The sequence below is a fragment of the Amblyomma americanum genome, chromosome 5 (genome assembly GCF_052857255.1).
Source record: "Amblyomma americanum isolate KBUSLIRL-KWMA chromosome 5, ASM5285725v1, whole genome shotgun sequence".
NCBI lineage: Eukaryota > Metazoa > Arthropoda > Arachnida > Ixodida > Ixodidae > Amblyomma > Amblyomma americanum.
This window is the reverse complement of record NC_135501.1, coordinates 3,534,314-3,554,695: the sequence shown is the minus strand read 5'-3', so window position 1 is coordinate 3,554,695 and position 20,382 is coordinate 3,534,314.

Genomic DNA, 20,382 nt, shown 5'->3' with positions numbered 1-20,382 from the left:
AATGAGACGTGACTTCTGACGGGGTTGGCGTCTGGCACCACGTGCAGATAGGAATTTCACACGACCGTCTCTCACCATGCTTCGTCGGAATGAGGCGTGACTTCTGAGGGGGTTGGCGTCTGGCACCACATGCAGAAAGGAACTTCACCTGACCGTGTCTCACCATGCTTCGTCTAAATGAGACGTGACTTCTGACGGGGTTGGCGTCTGGCAGTACGTGCAGAAAGGAATTTCACCCGACCGTGTCTCACCATGCTTCGTAGAAATGAGGCGTGACTTCTCCTGACAGGGTTGGTGACTGGCCTCACGTGCAGAAAGGAATTTCACACTTTGTGCCTCACTATGCTTCGTCGAAATGAGGCGTGACTTCTGACGGGGTTGGCGTCTGGCACCACGTGCAGAAAGGAATTTCACCTGAACTTCTCTCACCATGCTTCGTCGGAATGAGGCGTGACTTCTGAGGGGATTGGCGTCTGGCACCACGTGCAGAAAGGAATTTTACCAGACCGTGTCTCACCATGCTTCGTCGAAATGAGGCGTGACTTCTGACGGGGTTGGCGTCTGCCACCACGTGCAGAAAGGAATTTCACCCGACCGTGTCTCACCATGCTTCGCCGAACTGAGGTGCGAGTTCCGACAGGGTTGGCGTCTGGCAACACGTGAGAAAGGAATTTCACCCGACCGTGTCTCACAATGCTTCGTCGAAATGAGGCGTGACTTCTGCTGACAGGGATGGTGACTGGCACCACGTGTAGAAAGGAATTTCACCCGACCGTGTCTCACCATGCTTCGTCGAAATGAGACCTGACTTCTTACGGGGTTGGTGTCTGGCACCACGTGCAGAAAGGAATTTCACCCGACCGTGTCTCACCATGCTTCGTCGAAATGAGGCGTGACTTCTGACGGGGTTGGCGTCTGGCACCAAGTGCAGAAAGGAATTTTACCCGACCTTCTCTCACCATACTTCGTCGGTATGAGGCGTGACTTCTGACGGGGTTGGCGTCTGGCGCCACGTGAAGAAAGTAATTTCACCCGACCGTGTCTCACCATGCTTCGTCGAAATGAGATTTGACTTCTGACGGGGTTAGCGTCTGGCACCACGTGCAGAAAGGAATTTCACCCGACCGTGTCTCACCATGCTTCGTCGAAATGAGGCGTGACTTCTGACGGGGTTGGCGTCTGGCACCAAGTGCAGAAAGGAATTTTACCCGACCTTCTCTCACCATACTTCGTCGGTATGAGGCGTGACTTCTGACGGGGTTGGCGTCTGGCGCCACGTGAAGAAAGTAATTTCACCCGACCGTGTCTCACCATGCTTCGTCGAAATGAGACGTGACTTCTGACGGGGTTGGCGTCTGGCACCACGTGCAGATAGGAATTTCACCCGACCGTCTCTCACCATGCTTCGTCGGAATGAGGCGTGACTTCTGAGGGGGTTGGCGTCTGGCACCACAAGCAGAAAGGAACTTCACCTGACCTTCTCTCACCATGCTTCGTCGCAATGAGGCGTGACTTCTGAGGGGGTTGGCGTCTGGCACCACGTGCAGAAAGCAATATCACCCGACCGTGTCTCACCATGCTTCGTCGGAATGTGGCGTGACTTCTGACGGGGTTGGCGTCTGGCGCCACGTGTGGAAAGGAATTTCACCCAACCGTGTCTCACAATGCGTCGTCGAAATGAGTCCTTACTACTGACGGGGTTGGCGTCTGGCACCACGTGCAGAAAGAAATTTCTCCCGACCGTGTCTCACCATGCTTCGTCGAGATGAGGCGTGACTTCTGACGGGGTTGGCGTCTGGCACCACGTGCAGAAAGGAAGTTCACCTGACCTTCTCTCACCATGCTTCGTCGAAATGAGGCGTGACTTCTCCTGACAGGGTTGTTGACTGGCATCATGTGCAGAAAGGAATTTCACCCGACCGTGTCTCACCATGCTTCGTCGAAATGAGGTGTGACTTCTGAAGAGGTTGGCGTCTGGCAGCACGTGCAGAAAGGAACTTCACCTGACCTTCTCCAACCATGCTTCCTCGGAATGAGGCGTGATTTCTGAGGGACTTGGCGTCTGGCACCACGTGCAGAAAGGAATTTCACCCGACCGTGTCTCACCATGCTTCGTCGAAATGAGGCGTGACTTCTCCTGACAGGGTTGGTGACTGGCACCACGTGCAGAAAGTAATTTCACACTTTGTGTCTCACTATGCTTCGTCGAAATAAGGCGTGACTTCTGACGGGGTTGGCGTCTGGCACCACGTGCAGAAAGGAATTTCCCCTGAACTTCTCTCACCATGCTTCGTCGGAATGAGGCGTGACTTTTGAGGGGGTTGGCATCTGGCACCACGTGCAGAAAGGAATTTTACCAGACCGTGTCTCACCATGCTTCGTCGAAATGAGGCGTGACTTCTGACGGGGTTGGCGTCTGCCACCACGTGCAGAAAGGAATTTCACCGAACCGTGTCTCACCATGCTTCGTCGAAATGAGGCGTGACTTCTGCTGACTGGGATGGTGACTGGCACCACGTGTAGAAAGGAATATCACCCGACCGTGTCTCACCATGCTTCGTCGAAATGAGGCGTGACTTCTGACGGGGTTGGCGTCTGGCACCATGTGCAGAAAGGAATTTCACCCGACCGTGTCTCACCATGCTTCGACGAAATGAGGCGTGAGTTCTGACGGGGTTGGCGTCTGGCACCACGTGCAGAAAGGAATTTCAACCAACCGTGACTCACCATGCTTCGTCGAAATGAGGCGTGACTTCTGATGGAGTTGGCGTCTGGCAAAACGTGCATAAAGGAATTTTACCCGACCTTCTCTCACCATACTTCGTCGGAATGAGGCGTGACTTCTGACGGGGTTGGCGTCTGGTGCCACGTGAAGAAAGTAATTTCACCCGACCGTGTCTCACCATGCTTCGTCGAAATGATGCGTGACTTCTGACCGGGCTGGCGTCTGGCACCACGTGCAGAAAGAAATTTCACCCGACCGTGTCTCACCAAGCTTCGTCGCAATGAGACGTGACTTCTGACGGGGTTGGCGTCTGGCACCACGTGCAGATAGGAATTTCACCCGACCGTCTCTCACCATGCTTCGTCGGGATGAGGCGTGACTTCTGAGGGGGTCGGCGTCTGGCACCACATGCAGAAAGGAACTTCACCTGACCTTCTCTCACCATGCTTCGTCGGAATGAGGCCTGACTTCTGAGGGGGTTGGCGTCTGGCACCACGTGCAGAAAGGAATTTCACCAGACCATGTCTCACCATGCTTCGTCTAAATGAGACGTGACTTCTGACGGGGTTGGCGTCTGGCAGTACGTGCAGAAAGGAATTTCACCCGACCGTGTCTCACCATGCTTCGTCGAAATGAGGCGTGACTTCTCCTGACAGGGTTGGTGACTGGCACCACGTGCAGAAAGGAATTTCACACTTTGTGTCTCACTATGCTTCGTCGAAATGAGGCGTGACTTCTGACGGGGTTGGCGTATGGCACCACGTGCAGAAAGGAATTTCACCTGAACTTCTCTCACCATGCTTCGTCGGAATGAGGCGTGATTTCTGAGGGGATTGGCGTCTGGCACTACGTGCAGAAAGGAATTTCACCCGACCGTGTCTCACCATGCTTCGCCGAACTGAGGTGCGAGTTCCGACAGGGTTGGCGTCTGGCAACACGTGAGAAAGGAATTTCACCCGACCGTGTCTCACAATGCTTCGTCGAAATGAGGCGTGACTTCTGCTGACAGGGATGGTGACTGGCACCACGTGTAGAAAGGAATTTCACCCGACCGTGTCTCACCATGCTTCGTCGAAATGAGACCTGACTTCTTACGGGGTTGGTGTCTGGCACCACGTGCAGAAAGGATTTTCACCTGAACTTCTCTCACCAGGCTTCGTCGGAATGAGGCGTGACATCTGAGGGGGTTGTGGTCTGGCACCACGTGCAGAAATGAATTTCACCCGACCGTGTCTGACCATGCTTCGTCGAAATGAGACGTGACTTCTGACGGGATTAGCGTCTGGCACCACGTGCAGAAAGGAATTTCACCCGACCGTGTCTCACCATGCTTCGTCGAAATGAGGCGTGACTTCTGACGGAGTTGGCGTCTGGCACCACGTGCAGAAAGGAATTTCAACCAACCGTGACTCACCATGCTTCGTCGAAATGAGGCGTGACTTCTGATGGAGTTGGCGTCTGGCACCACGTGCAGAAAGGAATTTTACCCGACCTTCTCTCACCATACTTCGTCGGAATGAGGCGTGACTTCTGACGGGGTTGGCGTCTGGTGCCACGTGAAAAAAGTAATTTCACCCGACCGTGTCTCACCATGCTTCGTCGGAATGTGGCGTGACTTCTGACGGGGTTGGCGTCTGGCGCCACGTGTGGAAAGGAATTTCACCCAACCGTGTCTCACAATGCGTCGTCGAAATGAGGCGTGACTTCTGATGGAGTTGGCGTCTGGCACCACGTGCAGAAAGGAATTTTACCCGACCTTCTCTCACCATGCTTCGTCGCAATGAGGCGTGACTTCTGAGGGGGTTGGCGTCTGGCACCACGTGCAGAAAGCAATATCACCCGACCGTGTCTCACCATGCTTCGTCGGAATGTGGCGTGACTTCTGACGGGGTTGGCGTCTGGCGCCACGTGTGGAAAGGAATTTCACCCAACCGTGTCTCACAATGCGTCGTCGAAATGAGTCCTTACTACTGACGGGGTTGGCGTCTGGCACCACGTGAAGAAAGAAATTTCTCCCGACCGTGTCTCACCATGCTTCGTCGAGATGAGGCGTGACTTCTGACGGGGTTGGCGTCTGGCACCACGTGCAGAAAGGAAGTTCACCTGACCTTCTCTCACCATGCTTCGTCGAAATGAGGCGTGACTTCTCCTGACAGGGTTGTTGACTGGCATCATGTGCAGAAAGGAATTTCACCCGACCGTGTCTCACCATGCTTCGTCGAAATGAGGTGTGACTTCTGACGAGGTTGGCGTCTGGCAGCACGTGCAGAAAGGAACTTCACCTGACCTTCTCCAACCATGCTTCCTCGGAATGAGGCGTGATTTCTGAGGGACTTGGCGTCTGGCACCACGTGCAGAAAGGAATTTCACCCGACCGTGTCTCACCATGCTTCGTCGAAATGAGGCGTGACTTCTCCTGACAGGGTTGGTGACTGGCACCACGTGCAGAAAGTAATTTCACACTTTGTGTCTCACTATGCTTCGTCGAAATAAGGCGTGACTTCTGACGGGGTTGGCGTCTGGCACCACGTGCAGAAAGGAATTTCCCCTGAACTTCTCTCACCATGCTTCGTCGGAATGAGGCGTGACTTTTGAGGGGGCTGGCATCTGGCACCACGTGCAGAAAGGAATTTTACCAGACCGTGTCTCACCATGCTTCGTCGAAATGAGGCGTGACTTCTGACGGGGTTGGCGTCTGCCACCACGTGCAGAAAGGAATTTCACCGAACCGTGTCTCACCATGCTTCGTCGAAATGAGGCGTGACTTCTGCTGACTGGGATGGTGACTGGCACCACGTGTAGAAAGGAATATCACCCGACCGTGTCTCACCATGCTTCGTTGAAATGAGGCGTGACTTCTGACGGGGTTGGCGTCTGGCACCACGTGCAGAAAGGAATTTCAACCAACCGTGACTCACCATGCTTCGTCGAAATGAGGCGTGACTTCTGATGGAGTTGGCGTCTGGCACCACGTGCAGAAAGGAATTTTACCCGACCTTCTCTCACCATACTTCGTCGGAATGAGGCGTGACTTCTGACGGGGTTGGCGTCTGGTGCCACGTGAAGAAAGTAATTTCACCCGACCGTGTCTCACCATGCTTCGTCGAAATGATGCGTGACTTCTGACCGGGCTGGCGTCTGGCACCACGTGCAGAAAGAAATTTCACCCGACCGTGTCTCACCAAGCTTCGTCGCAATGAGACGTGACTTCTGACGGGGTTGGCGTCTGGCACCACGTGCAGATAGGAATTTCACCCGACCGTCTCTCACCATGCTTCGTCGGGATGAGGCGTGACTTCTGAGGGGGTTGGCGTCTGGCACCACATGCAGAAAGGAACTTCACCTGACCTTCTCTCACCATGCTTCGTCGGAATGAGGCCTGACTTCTGAGGGGGTTGGCGTCTGGCACCACGTGCAGAAAGGAATTTCACCAGACCATGTCTCACCATGCTCCGTCTAAATGAGACGTGACTTCTGACGGGGTTGGCGTCTGGCAGTACGTGCAGAAAGGAATTTCACCCGACCGTGTCTCACCATGCTTCGTCGAAATGAGGCGTGACTTCTCCTGACAGGGTTGGTGACTGGCACCACGTGCAGAAAGAAATTTCACACTTTGTGTCTCACTATGCTTCGTCGAAATGAGGCGTGACTTCTGACGGGGTTGGCGTATGGCACCACGTGCAGAAAGGAATTTCACCTGAACTTCTCTCACCATGCTTCGTCGGAATGAGGCGTGATTTCTGAGGGGATTGGCGTCTGGCACCACGTGCAGAAAGGAATTTCACCCGACCGTGTCTCACCATGCTTTGCCGAACTGAGGTGCGAGTTCCGACAGGGTTGGCGTCTGGCAACACGTGAGAAAGGAATTTCACCCGACCGTGTCTCACAATGCTTCGTCGAAATGAGGCGTGACTTCTGCTGACAGGGATGGTGACTGGCACCACGTGTAGAAAGGAATTTCACCCGACCGTGTCTCACCATGCTTCGTCGAAATGAGACCTGATTTCTTACGGGGTTGGTGTCTGGCACCACGTGCAGAAAGGATTTTCACCTGAACTTCTCTCACCAGGCTTCGTCGGAATGAGGCGTGACATCTGAGGGGGTTGTGGTCTGGCACCACGTGCAGAAAGGAATTTCACCCGACCGTGTCTGACCATGCTTCGTCGAAATGAGACGTGACTTCTGACGGGATTAGCGTCTGGCACCACGTGCAGAAAGGAATTTCACCCGACCGTGTCTCACCATGCTTCGTCGAAATGAGGCGTGACTTCTGACAGAGTTGGCGTCTGGCACCAAGTGCAGAAAGGAATTTTACCCGACCTTCTCTCACCATACTTCGTCGGTATGAGGCGTGACTTCTGACGGGGTTGGCGTCTGGCGCCACGTGCAGAAAGGAATTTCAACCAACCGTGACTCACCATGCTTCGTCGAAATGAGGTGTGACTTCTGATGGAGTTGGCGTCTGGCACCACGTGCAGAAAGGAATTTTTCCCGACCTTCTCTCACCATACTTCGTCGGAATGAGGCGTGACTTCTGACGGGGTTGGCGTCTGGTGCCACGTGAAGAAAGTAATTTCACACGACCGTGTCTCACCATGCTTCGTCGAAATGATGCGTGACTTCTGACCGGGCTGGCGTCTGGCACCACGTGCAGAAAGAAATTTCACCCGACCGTGTCTCACCAAGCTTCGTCGCAATGAGACGTGACTTCTGACGGGGTTGGCGTCTGGCACCACGTGCAGATAGGAATTTCACCCGACCGTCTCTCACCATGCTTCTTTGGAATGAGGCGTGACTTCTGAGGGGGTTGGCGTCTGGCACCACATGCAGAAAGGAACTTCACCTGACCTTCTCTCACCATGCTTCGTCGGAATGAGGCCTGACTTCTGAGGGGGTTGGCGTCTGGCACCACGTGCAGAAAGGAATTTCACCAGACCGTGTCTCACCATGCTTCGTCTAAATGAGACGTGACTTCTGACGGGGTTGGCGTCTGGCAGTACGTGCAGAAAGGAATTTCACCCGACCGTGTCTCACCATGCTTCGTCGGAATGACCCGTGACTACTGACGGGGTTGGCGTCTGGCGCCACGTGTAGAAAGGAATTTCACCCAACCGTGTCTCACCATGCTTCGTCGAAATGAGGCCTGACTTCTGACGGGGTTGGCGTCTGGCACCACGTGCAGAAATTTCTCCCGACCGTGTCTCACCATGCTTCGTCGAAATGAGGCGTGACTTCTGACGGGGTTGGCGTCTGGCACCACGTGCAGAAAGGAACTTCACCTGACTTTCTCTCACCATGCTTCGTCGGAATGAGGCGTGATGCTGAGAGGGTTGGCGTCTGGCACCACGTGCAGAAAGGAATTTCACCAGACCGTGTCTCACCATGCTTCGACGAAATGAGACGTGACTTCTGACGGGGTTGGCATCTGGCACCACGTGCAGAAAAGAATTTCACCCGACCGTGTCTCACTATGCTTCGTCGAAATGAGGAGTGACTTCTGACGGGGTTGGCGTCTGGCAGCACGTGCAGAAAGGAATTTCACCCGACCGTGCCTCACCATGCTTCGTCGAAATGAGACGTGACTTCTGACGGGGATGGCGTCTGGCACCACATGCAGAAACGAATTTCACCCGACCGTCTCTCACCATGCTTCGTCGAAATGAGGCGTGACTTCTCCTGACAGGGTTGTTGACTGGCATCATGTGCAGAAAGGAATTTCACCCGACCGTGTCTCACCATGCTTCGTCGAAATGAGGCCTGACTTCTGACGGGGTTGGCGTCTGGCACCACGTGCAGAAAGAAATTTCTCCCGGCCGTGTCTCACCATGCTTCGTCGAAATGAGGCGAGAGTTCTGACGTGGTTGACGTCTGCCACCACGTGCAGAAAGGAATTTCACCCGGCCGTCTCTCACCCCGCTTCGTCGAAATGAGGCGTGACTTCTCCTGACAGGGTTGGTGACTGGCACCACGTGCAGAAAGGAATTTCACTCGACCGTGTCTCACTATGCTTCGTCGAAATGAGGCGTGACTTCTGACGAGGTTGGCGTCTGGCACCACGTGCAGAAAAGAATTTCACCTGAACTTTTCTCACCCGGCTTCGTCGGAATGAGGCGTGACTTCTGAGGGGTTGGCGTCTGGCACCACGTGCAGGAAGGAATTTTACCTGACCGTGTCTCACCATGCTTCGTCAAAATGAGGCTTGAGTTCTGACGGGGTGGGCGTCTGCCACCACGTGCAGAAAGGATTTTCACCTGAACTTCTCTCACCAGGCTTCGTCGGAATGAGGCGTGACTTCTGAGGGGGTTGTGGTCTGGCACCACGTGCAGAAAGGAATTTCACCCGACCGTGTCTCACCATGCTTCGTCGAAATGAGACGTGACTTCTGACGGGGTTAGCGTCTGGCACCACGTGCAGAAAGGAATTTCACCCGACCGTGTCTCACCATGCTTCGTCGAAATGAGGCGTGACTTCTGACGGGGTTGGCGTCTGGCACCAAGTGCAGATAGGAATTTCACCCGACCGTCTCTCACCATGCTTCGTCGGAATGAGGCGTGACTTCTGAGGGGGTTGGCGTCTGGCACCACAAGCAGAAAGGAACTTCACCTGACCTTCTCTCACCATGCTTCGTCGCAATGAGGCGTGACTTCTGATGGAGTTGGCGTCTGGCACCACGTGCAGAAAGGAATTTTTCCCGACCTTCTCTCACCATACTTCGTCGGAATGAGGCGTGACTTCTGACGGGGTTGGCGTCTGGTGCCACGTGAAGAAAGTAATTTCACACGACCGTGTCTCACCATGCTTCGTCGAAATGATGCGTGACTTCTGACCGGGCTGGCGTCTGGCACCACGTGCAGAAAGAAATTTCACCCGACCGTGTCTCACCAAGCTTCGTCGCAATGAGACGTGACTTCTGACGGGGTTGGCGTCTGGCACCACGTGCAGATAGGAATTTCACCCGACCGTCTCTCACCATGCTTCTTTGGAATGAGGCGTGACTTCTGAGGGGGTTGGCGTCTGGCACCACATTGAGAAAGGAACTTCACCTGACCTTCTCTCACCATGCTTCGTCGGAATGAGGCCTGACTTCTGAGGGGGTTGGCGTCTGGCACCACGTGCAGAAAGGAATTTCACCAGACCGTGTCTCACCATGCTTCGTCTAAATGAGACGTGACTTCTGACGGGGTTGGCGTCTGGCAGTACGTGCAGAAAGGAATTTCACCCGACCGTGTCTCACCATGCTTCGTCGGAATGACCCGTGACTACTGACGGGGTTGGCGTCTGGCGCCACGTGTAGAAAGGAATTTCACCCAACCGTGTCTCACCATGCTTCGTCGAAATGAGGCCTGACTTCTGACGGGGTTGGCGTCTGGCACCACGTGCAGAAAGAAATTTCTCCCGACCGTGTCTCACCATGCTTCGTCGAAATGAGGCGTGACTTCTGACGGGGTTGGCGTCTGGCACCACGTGCAGAAAGGAACTTCACCTGACCTTCTCTCACCATGCTTCGTCGGAATGAGGCGTGATGCTGAGAGGGTTGGCGTCTGGCACCACGTGCAGAAAGGAATTTCACCAGACCGTGTCTCACCGTGCTTCGACGAAATGAGACGTGACTTCTGACGGGGTTGGCATCTGGCACCACGTGCAGAAAAGAATTTCACCCGACCGTGTCTCACTATGCTTCGTCGAAATGAGGAGTGACTTCTGACGGGGTTGGCGTCTGGCAGCACGTGCAGAAAGGAATTTCACCCGACCGTGCCTCACCATGCTTCGTCGAAATGAGACGTGACTTCTGACGGGGATGGCGTCTGGCACCACATGCAGAAACGAATTTCACCCGACCGTCTCTCACCATGCTTCGTCGAAATGAGGCGTGACTTCTCCTGACAGGGTTGTTGACTGGCATCATGTGCAGAAAGGAATTTCACCCGACCGTGTCTCACCATGCTTCGTCGAAATGAGGCCTGACTTCTGACGGGGTTGGCGTCTGGCACCACGTGCAGAAAGAAATTTCTCCCGGCCGTGTCTCACCATGCTTCGTCGAAATGAGGCGAGAGTTCTGACGTGGTTGACGTCTGCCACCACGTGCAGAAAGGAATTTCACCCGGCCGTCTCTCACCCCGCTTCGTCGAAATGAGGCGTGACTTCTCCTGACAGGGTTGGTGACTGGCACCACGTGCAGAAAGGAATTTCACTCGACCGTGTCTCACTATGCTTCGTCGAAATGAGGCGTGACTTCTGACGAGGTTGGCGTCTGGCACCACGTGCAGAAAAGAATTTCACCTGAACTTTTCTCACCCGGCTTCGTCGGAATGAGGCGTGACTTCTGAGGGGTTGGCGTCTGGCACCACGTGCAGGAAGGAATTTTACCTGACCGTGTCTCACCATGCTTCGTCAAAATGAGGCTTGAGTTCTGACGGGGTGGGCGTCTGCCACCACGTGCAGAAAGGATTTTCACCTGAACTTCTCTCACCAGGCTTCGTCGGAATGAGGCGTGACTTCTGAGGGGGTTGTGGTCTGGCACCACGTGCAGAAAGGAATTTCACCCGACCGTGTCTCACCATGCTTCGTCGAAATGAGACGTGACTTCTGACGGGGTTAGCGTCTGGCACCACGTGCAGAAAGGAATTTCACCCGACCGTGTCTCACCATACTTCGTCGAAATGAGGCGTGACTTCTGACGGGGTTGGCGTCTGGCACCAAGTGCAGATAGGAATTTCACCCGACCGTCTCTCACCATGCTTCGTCGGAATGAGGCGTGACTTCTGAGGGGGTTGGCGTCTGGCACCACAAGCAGAAAGGAACTTCACCTGACCTTCTCTCACCATGCTTCGTCGCAATGAGGCGTGACTTCTGAGGGGGTTGGCGTCTGGCACCACGTGCAGAAAGCAATATCACTCGACCGTGTCTCACCATGCTTCGTCGGAATGTGGCGTGACTTCTGACGGGGTTGGCGTCTGGCGCCACGTGTGGAAAGGAATTTCACCCAACCGTGTCTCACAATGCGTCGTCGAAATGAGTCCTGACTACTGACGGGGTTGGCATCTGGCACCACGTGCAGAAAGAAATTTCTCCCGACCGTGTCTCACCATGCTTCGTCGAGATGAGGCGTGACTTCTGACGGGGTTGGCGTCTGGCACCACGTGCAGAAAGGAAGTTCACCTGACCTTCTCTCACCATGCTTCGTCGAAATGAGGCGTGACTTCTCCTGACAGGGTTGTTGACTGACATCATGTGCAGAAAGGAATTTCACCCGACCGTGTCTCACCATGCTTCGTCGAAATGAGGCGTGACTTCTGACGAGGTTGGCGTCTGGCACCACGTGCAGAAAGGAACTTCACCTGACCTTCTCCAACCATGCTTCCTCGGAATGAGGCGTGACTTCTGAGGGGGTTGGCGTCTGGCACCACGTGCAGAAAGGAATTTCACCCGACCGTGTCTCACCATGCTTCGTCGAAATGAGGCGTGACTTCTCCTGACAGGGTTGGTGACTGGCACCACGTGCAGAAAGGAATTTCACACTTTGTGTCTCACTATGCTTCGTCGAAATGAGGCGTGACTTCTGACGGGGTTGGCGTCTGGCACCACGTGCAGAAAGGAATTTCCCCTGAACTTCTCTCACCATGCTTCGTCGGAATGAGGCGTGACTTTTGAGGGGGTTGGCGTCTGGCACCACGTGCAGAAAGGAATTTTACCAGACCGTGTCTCACCATGCTTCGTCGAAATGAGGCGTGACTTCTGACGGGGTTGGCGTCTGCCACCACATGCAGAAAGGAATTTCACCGAACCGTGTCTCACCATGCTTCGTCGAAATGAGGCGTAACTTCTGCTGACTGGGATGGTGACTGGCACCACGTGTAGAAAGGAATATCACCCGACCGTGTCTCACCATGCTTCGTCGAAATGAGGCGTGACTTCTGACGGGGTTGGCGTCTGGCACCACGTGCAGAAAGGAATTTCACCCGACCGTGTCTCACCATGCTTCGTAGAAATGAGGCGTGACTTCTGACGGGGTTGGCGTCTGGCACCACGTGCAGAAAGGAATTTCAACCAACCGTGTCCCACCATGCTTCATCGAAATGAGGCGTGACTTCTGATGGAGTTGGCGTCTGGCACCACGTGCAGAAAGGAATTTTACCCGACCTTCTCTCACCATACTTCGTCGGAATGAGGCGTGACTTCTGACGGGGTTGCCGTCTGGTGCCACGTGAAGAAAGTAATTTCACCCGACCGTCTCTCACCATGCTTCGTCGGAATGAGGCGTGACTTCTGAGGGGGTTGGCGTCTGGCACCACGTGCAGAAAGGAACTTCACCTGACCTTCTCTCACCATGCTTCGTCGGAATGAGGCGTGACTTCTGAGGGGGTTGGTGTCTGGCACCACGTGCAGAAAGGAACTTCACCTGACCTTCTCTCACCATGCTTCGTCGGAATGAGGCGTGATGCTGAGGGGGTTGGCGTCTGGCACCACGTGCAGAAAGGAATTTCACCAGACCGTGTCTCACCGTGCTTCGACGAAATGAGACGTGACTTCTGACGGGGTTGGCATCTGGCACCACGTGCAGAAAAGAATTTCACCCGACCGTATCTCACTATGCTTCGTCGAAATGAGGAGTGACATCTGACGGGGTTGGCGTCTGGCACCACGTGCAGAAAGGAATTTCACCCGACCGTGCCTCACCATGCTTCGTCGAAATGAGACGTGACGTCTGACGGGGATGGCGTCTGGCACCACATGCAGAAAGGAATTTCACCCGACCGTCTCTCACCATGCTTCGTCGAAATGAGGCGTGACTTCTCCTGACAGGGTTGTTGACTGGCATCATGTGCAGAAAGGAATTTCACCCGACCGTGTCTCACCATGCTTCGTCGAAATGAGGCCTGACTTCTGACGGGGTTGGCGTCTGGCACCACGTGCAGAAAGAAATTTCTCCCGACCGTGTCTCACCATGCTTCGTCGAAATGAGGCGAGAGTTCTGACGTGGTTGACGTCTGCCACCACGTGCAGAAAGGAATTTCACCCGGCCGTCTCTCACCCCGCTTCGTCGAAATGAGGCGTGACTTCTCCTGACAGGGTTGGTGACTGGCACTACGTGCAGAAAGGAATTTCACTCGACCGTGTCTCACTATGCTTCGTCGAAATGAGGCGTGACTTCTGACGAGGTTGGCGTCTGGCACCACGTGCAGAAAAGAATTTCACCTGAACTTTTCTCACCAGGCTTCGTCGGAATGAGGCGTGACTTCTGAGGGGTTGGCGTCTGGCACCACGTGCAGGAAGGAATTTTACCAGACCGTGTCTCACCATGCTTCGTCAAAATGAGGCTTGACTTCTGACGGGGTGGGCGTCTGCCACTTCGTGCAGAAAGGAATTTCACCCGACCGTGTCTCACCATGCTTCGTCGAAATGAGGCGTGACTTCTGACGGGGTTAGCGTCTGGCACCACGTGCAGAAAGGAATTTCACCCGACCGTGTCTCATCATGCTTCGTCGAAATGATGCGTGACTTCTGACAGGGCTGGCGTCTGGCACCACGGGCAGAAAGGAATTTCACCCGACCGTGTCTCACCATGCTTCGTCGAAATGAGACGTGACTTCTGACGGGGTTGGCGTCTGGCACCACGTGCAGATAGGAATTTCACCCGACCGTCTCTCACCATGCTTCGTCGGAATGAGGCGTGACTTCTGAGGGGGTTGGCGTCTGGCACCACGTGCAGAAAGGAACTTCACCTGACCTTCTCTCACCATGCTTCGTCGGAATGAGGCGTGATTTCTGACGGGGTTGGCGTCTGGCACCACGTGCAGAAAGGAATTTCACCTGAACTTCTCTCACCATCAGGACTTGTCGGGCTAGTTGGTTGATCATAATGCAAAAAAGACGAACTGCGCAACAAGAACACGGACGAAAGGGAGGCAGACACACACTAACGCACTAACACACTGCGTTAGTGTGTGTCTGCCTCCCTTTCGTCCGTGTTCTTGTTGCGCAGTTCGTCTCTCTCACCATGCTTCGTCGGAATGAGGCGTGATTTCTGAGGGGATTGGTGACTGGCACCACGTGCAGAAAGGAATTTCACTCGACCGTGTCTCACCATGCTTCGTCGAAATGAGACCTGACTTCTTACGGGGTTGGTGTCTGGCACCACGTGCAGAAAGGATTTTCACCTGAACTTCTCTCACCAGGCTTCGTCGGAATGAGGCGTGACATCTGAGGGGGTTGTGGTCTGGCACCACGTGCAGAAAGGAATTTCACCCGACCGTGTCTGACCATGCTTCGTCGAAATGAGACGTGACTTCTGACGGGATTAGCGTCTGGCACCACGTGCAGAAAGGAATTTCACCCGACCGTGTCTCACCATGCTTCGTCGAAATGAGGCGTGACTTCTGACGGAGTTGGCGTCTGGCACCAAGTGCAGAAAGGAATTTTACCCGACCTTCTCTCACCATACTTCGTCGGTATGAGGCGTGACTTCTGACGGGGTTGGCGTCTGGCGCCACGTGCAGAAAGGAATTTCAACCAACCGTGACTCACCATGCTTCGTCGAAATGAGGCGTGACTTCTGATGGAGTTGGCGTCTGGCACCACGTGCAGAAAGGAATTTTTCCCGACCTTCTCTCACCATACTTCGTCGGAATGAGGCGTGACTTCTGACGGGGTTGGCGTCTGGTGCCACGTGAAGAAAGTAATTTCACACGACCGTGTCTCACCATGCTTCGTCGAAATGATGCGTGACTTCTGACCGGGCTGGCGTCTGGCACCACGTGCAGAAAGAAATTTCACCCGACCGTGTCTCACCAAGCTTCGTCGCAATGAGACGTGACTTCTGACGGGGTTGGCGTCTGGCACCACGTGCAGATAGGAATTTCACCCGACCGTCTCTCACCATGCTTCTTTGGAATGAGGCGTGACTTCTGAGGGGGTTGGCGTCTGGCACCACATGCAGAAAGGAACTTCACCTGACCTTCTCTCACCATGCTTCGTCGGAATGAGGCCTGACTTCTGAGGGGGTTGGCGTCTGGCACCACGTGCAGAAAGGAATTTCACCAGACCGTGTCTCACCATGCTTCGTCTAAATGAGACGTGACTTCTGACGGGGTTGGCGTCTGGCAGTACGTGCAGAAAGGAATTTCACCCGACCGTGTCTCACCATGCTTCGTCGGAATGACCCGTGACTACTGACGGGGTTGGCGTCTGGCGCCACGTGTAGAAAGGAATTTCACCCAACCGTGTCTCACCATGCTTCGTCGAAATGAGGCCTGACTTCTGACGGGGTTGGCGTCTGGCACCACGTGCAGAAAGAAATTTCTCCCGACCGTGTCTCACCATGCTTCGTCGAAATGAGGCGTGACTTCTGACGGGGTTGGCGTCTGGCACCACGTGCAGAAAGGAACTTCACCTGACCTTCTCTCACCATGCTTCGTCGGAATGAGGCGTGATGCTGAGAGGGTTGGCGTCTGGCACCACGTGCAGAAAGGAATTTCACCAGACCGTGTCTCCCCGTGCTTCGACGAAATGAGACGTGACTTCTGACGGGGTTGGCATCTGGCACCACGTGCAGAAAAGAATTTCACCCGACCGTGTCTCACTATGCTTCGTCGAAATGAGGAGTGACTTCTGACGGGGTTGGCGTCTGGCAGCACGTGCAGAAAGGAATTTCACCCGACCGTGCCTCACCATGCTTCGTCGAAATGAGACGTGACTTCTGACGGGGATGGCGTCTGGCACCACATGCAGAAACGAATTTCACCCGACCGTCTCTCACCATGCTTCGTCGAAATGAGGCGTGACTTCTCCTGACAGGGTTGTTGACTGGCATCATGTGCAGAAAGGAATTTCACCCGACCGTGTCTCACCATGCTTCGTCGAAATGAGGCCTGACTTCTGACGGGGTTGGCGTCTGGCACCACGTGCAGAAAGAAATTTCTCCCGGCCGTGTCTCACCATGCTTCGTCGAAATGAGGCGAGAGTTCTGACGTGGTTGACGTCTGCCACCACGTGCAGAAAGGAATTTCACCCGGCCGTCTCTCACCCCGCTTCGTCGAAATGAGGCGTGACTTCTCCTGACAGGGTTGGTGACTGGCACCACGTGCAGAAAGGAATTTCACTCGACCGTGTCTCACTATGCTTCGTCGAAATGAGGCGTGACTTCTGACGAGGTTGGCGTCTGGCACCACGTGCAGAAAAGAATTTCACCTGAACTTTTCTCACCCGGCTTCGTCGGAATGAGGCGTGACTTCTGAGGGGTTGGCGTCTGGCACCACGTGCAGGAAGGAATTTTACCTGACCGTGTCTCACCATGCTTCGTCAAAATGAGGCTTGAGTTCTGACGGGGTGGGCGTCTGCCACCACGTGCAGAAAGGATTTTCACCTGAACTTCTCTCACCAGGCTTCGTCGGAATGAGGCGTGACTTCTGAGGGGGTTGTGGTCTGGCACCACGTGCAGAAAGGAATTTCACCCGACCGTGTCTCACCATGCTTCGTCGAAATGAGACGTGACTTCTGACGGGGTTAGCGTCTGGCACCACGTGCAGAAAGGAATTTCACCCGACCGTGTCTCACCATGCTTCGTCGAAATGAGGCGTGACTTCTGACGGGGTTGGCGTCTTTCACCAAGTGCAGATAGGAATTTCACCCGACCGTCTCTCACCATGCTTCGTCGGAATGAGGCGTGACTTCTGAGGGGGTTGGCGTCTGGCACCACAAGCAGAAAGGAACTTCACCTGACCTTCTCTCACCATGCTTCGTCGCAATGAGGCGTGACTTCTGAGGGGGTTGGCGTCTGGCACCACGTGCAGAAAGCAATATCACTCGACCGTGTCTCACCATGCTTCGTCGGAATGTGGCGTGACTTCTGACGGGGTTGGCGTCTGGCGCCACGTGTGGAAAGGAATTTCACCCATCCGTGTCTCACAATGCTTCGTCGAAATGAGTCCTGACTACTGACGGGGTTGGCATCTGGCACCACGTGCAGAAAGAAATTTCTCCCGACCGTGTCTCACCATGCTTCGTCGAGATGAGGCGTGACTTCTGACGGGGTTGGCGTCTGGCACCACGTGCAGAAAGGAAGTTCACCTGACCTTCTCTCACCATGCTTCGTCGAAATGAGGCGTGACTTCTCCTGACAGGGTTGTTGACTGACATCATGTGCAGAAAGGAATTTCACCCGACCGTGTCTCACCATGCTTCGTCGAAATGAGGCGTGACTTCTGACGAGGTTGGCGTCTGGCACCACGTGCAGAAAGGAACTTCACCTGACCTTCTCCAACCATGCTTCCTCGGAATGAGGCGTGACTTCTGAGGGGGTTGGCGTCTGGCACCACGTGCAGAAAGGAATTTCACCCGACCGTGTCTCACCATGCTTCGTCGAAATGAGGCGTGACTTCTCCTGACAGGGTTGGTGACTGGCACCACGTGCAGAAAGGAATTTCACACTTTGTGTCTCACTATGCTTCGTCGAAATGAGGCGTGACTTCAGACGGGGTTGGCGTCTGGCACCACGTGCAGAAAGGAATTTCCCCTGAACTTCTCTCACCATGCTTCGTCGGAATGAGGCGTGACTTTTGAGGGGGTTGGCGTCTGGCACCACGTGCAGAAAGGAATTTTACCAGACCGTGTCTCACCATGCTTCGTCGAAATGAGGCGTGACTTCTGACGGGGTTGGCGTCTGCCACCACATGCAGAAAGGAATTTCACCGAACCGTGTCTCACCATGCTTCGTCGAAATGAGGCGTAACTTCTGCTGACTGGGATGGTGACTGGCACCACGTGTAGAAAGGAATATCACCCGACCGTGTCTCACCATGCTTCGTCGAAATGAGGCGTGACTTCTGACGGGGTTGGCGTCTGGCACCACGTGCAGAAAGGAATTTCACCCGACCGTGTCTCACCATGCTTCGTAGAAATGAGGCGTGACTTCTGACGGGGTTGGCGTCTGGCACCACGTGCAGAAAGGAATTTCAACCAACCGTGTCCCACCATGCTTCATCGAAATGAGGCGTGACTTCTGATGGAGTTGGCGTCTGGCACCACGTGCAGAAAGGAATTTTACCCGACCTTCTCTCACCATACTTCGTCGGAATGAGGCGTGACTTCTGACGGGGTTGCCGTCTGGTGCCACGTGAAGAAAGTAATTTCACCCGACCGTCTCTCACCATGCTTCGTCGGAATGAGGCGTGACTTCTGAGGGGGTTGGCGTCTGGCACCACGTGCAGAAAGGAACTTCACCTGACCTTCTCTCACCATGCTTCGTCGGAATGAGGCGTGACTTCTGAGGGGGTTGGTGTCTGGCACCACGTGCAGAAAGGAACTTCACCTGACCTTCTCTCACCATGCTTCGTCGGAATGAGGCGTGATGCTGAGGGGGTTGGCGTCTGGCACCACGTGCAGAAAGGAATTTCACCAGACCGTGTCTCACCGTGCTTCGACGAAATGAGAAGTGACTTCTGACGGGGTTGGCATCTGGCACCACGTGCAGAAAAGAATTTCACCCGACCGTATCTCACTATGCTTCGTCGAAATGAGGAGTGACTTCTGACGGGGTTGGCGTCTGGCACCACGTGCAGAAAGGAATTTCACCCGACCGTGCCTCACCATGCTTCGTCGAAATGAGACGTGACGTCTGACGGGGATGGCGTCTGGCACCACATGCAGAAAGGAATTTCACCCGACCGTCTCTCACCATGCTTCGTCGAAATGAGGCGTGACTTCTCCTGACAGGGTTGTTGACTGGCATCATGTGCAGAAAGGAATTTCACCCGACCGTGTCTCACCATGCTTCGTCGAAATGAGGCCTGACTTCTGACGGGGTTGGCGTCTGGCACCACGTGCAGAAAGAAATTTCTCCCGACCGTGTCTCACCATGCTTCGTCGAAATGAGGCGAGAGTTCTGACGTGGTTGACGTCTGCCACCACGTGCAGAAAGGAATTTCACCCGGCCGTCTCTCACCCCGCTTCGTCGAAATGAGGCGTGACTTCTCCTGACAGGGTTGGTGACTGGCACCACGTGCAGAAAGGAATTTCACTCGACCGTGTCTCACTATGCTTCGTCGAAATGAGGCGTGACTTCTGACGAGGTTGGCGTCTGGCACCACGTGCAGAAAAGAATTTCACCTGAACTTTTCTCACCAGGCTTCGTCGGAATGAGGCGTGACTTCTGAGGGGTTGGCGTCTGGCACCACGTGCAGGAAGGAATTTTACCAGACCGTGTCTCACCATGCTTCGTCAAAATGAGGCTTGACTTCTGACGGGGTGGGCGTCTGCCACTTCGTGCAGAAAGGAATTTCACCCGACCGTGTCTCACCATGCTTCGTCGAAATGAGGCGTGACTTCTGACGGGGTTAGCGTCTGGCACCACGTGCAGAAAGGAATTTCACCCGACCGTGTCTCATCATGCTTCGTCGAAATGATGCGTGACTTCTGACAGGGCTGGCGTCTGGCACCACGGGCAGAAAGGAATTTCACCCGACCGTGTCTCACCATGCTTCGTCGAAATGAGACGTGACTTCTGACGGGGTTGGCGTCTGGCACCACGTGCAGATAGGAATTTCACCCGACCGTCTCTCACCATGCTTCGTCGGAATGAGGCGTGACTTCTGAGGGGGTTGGCGTCTGGCACCACGTGCAGAAAGGAACTTCACCTGACCTTCTCTCACCATGCTTCGTCG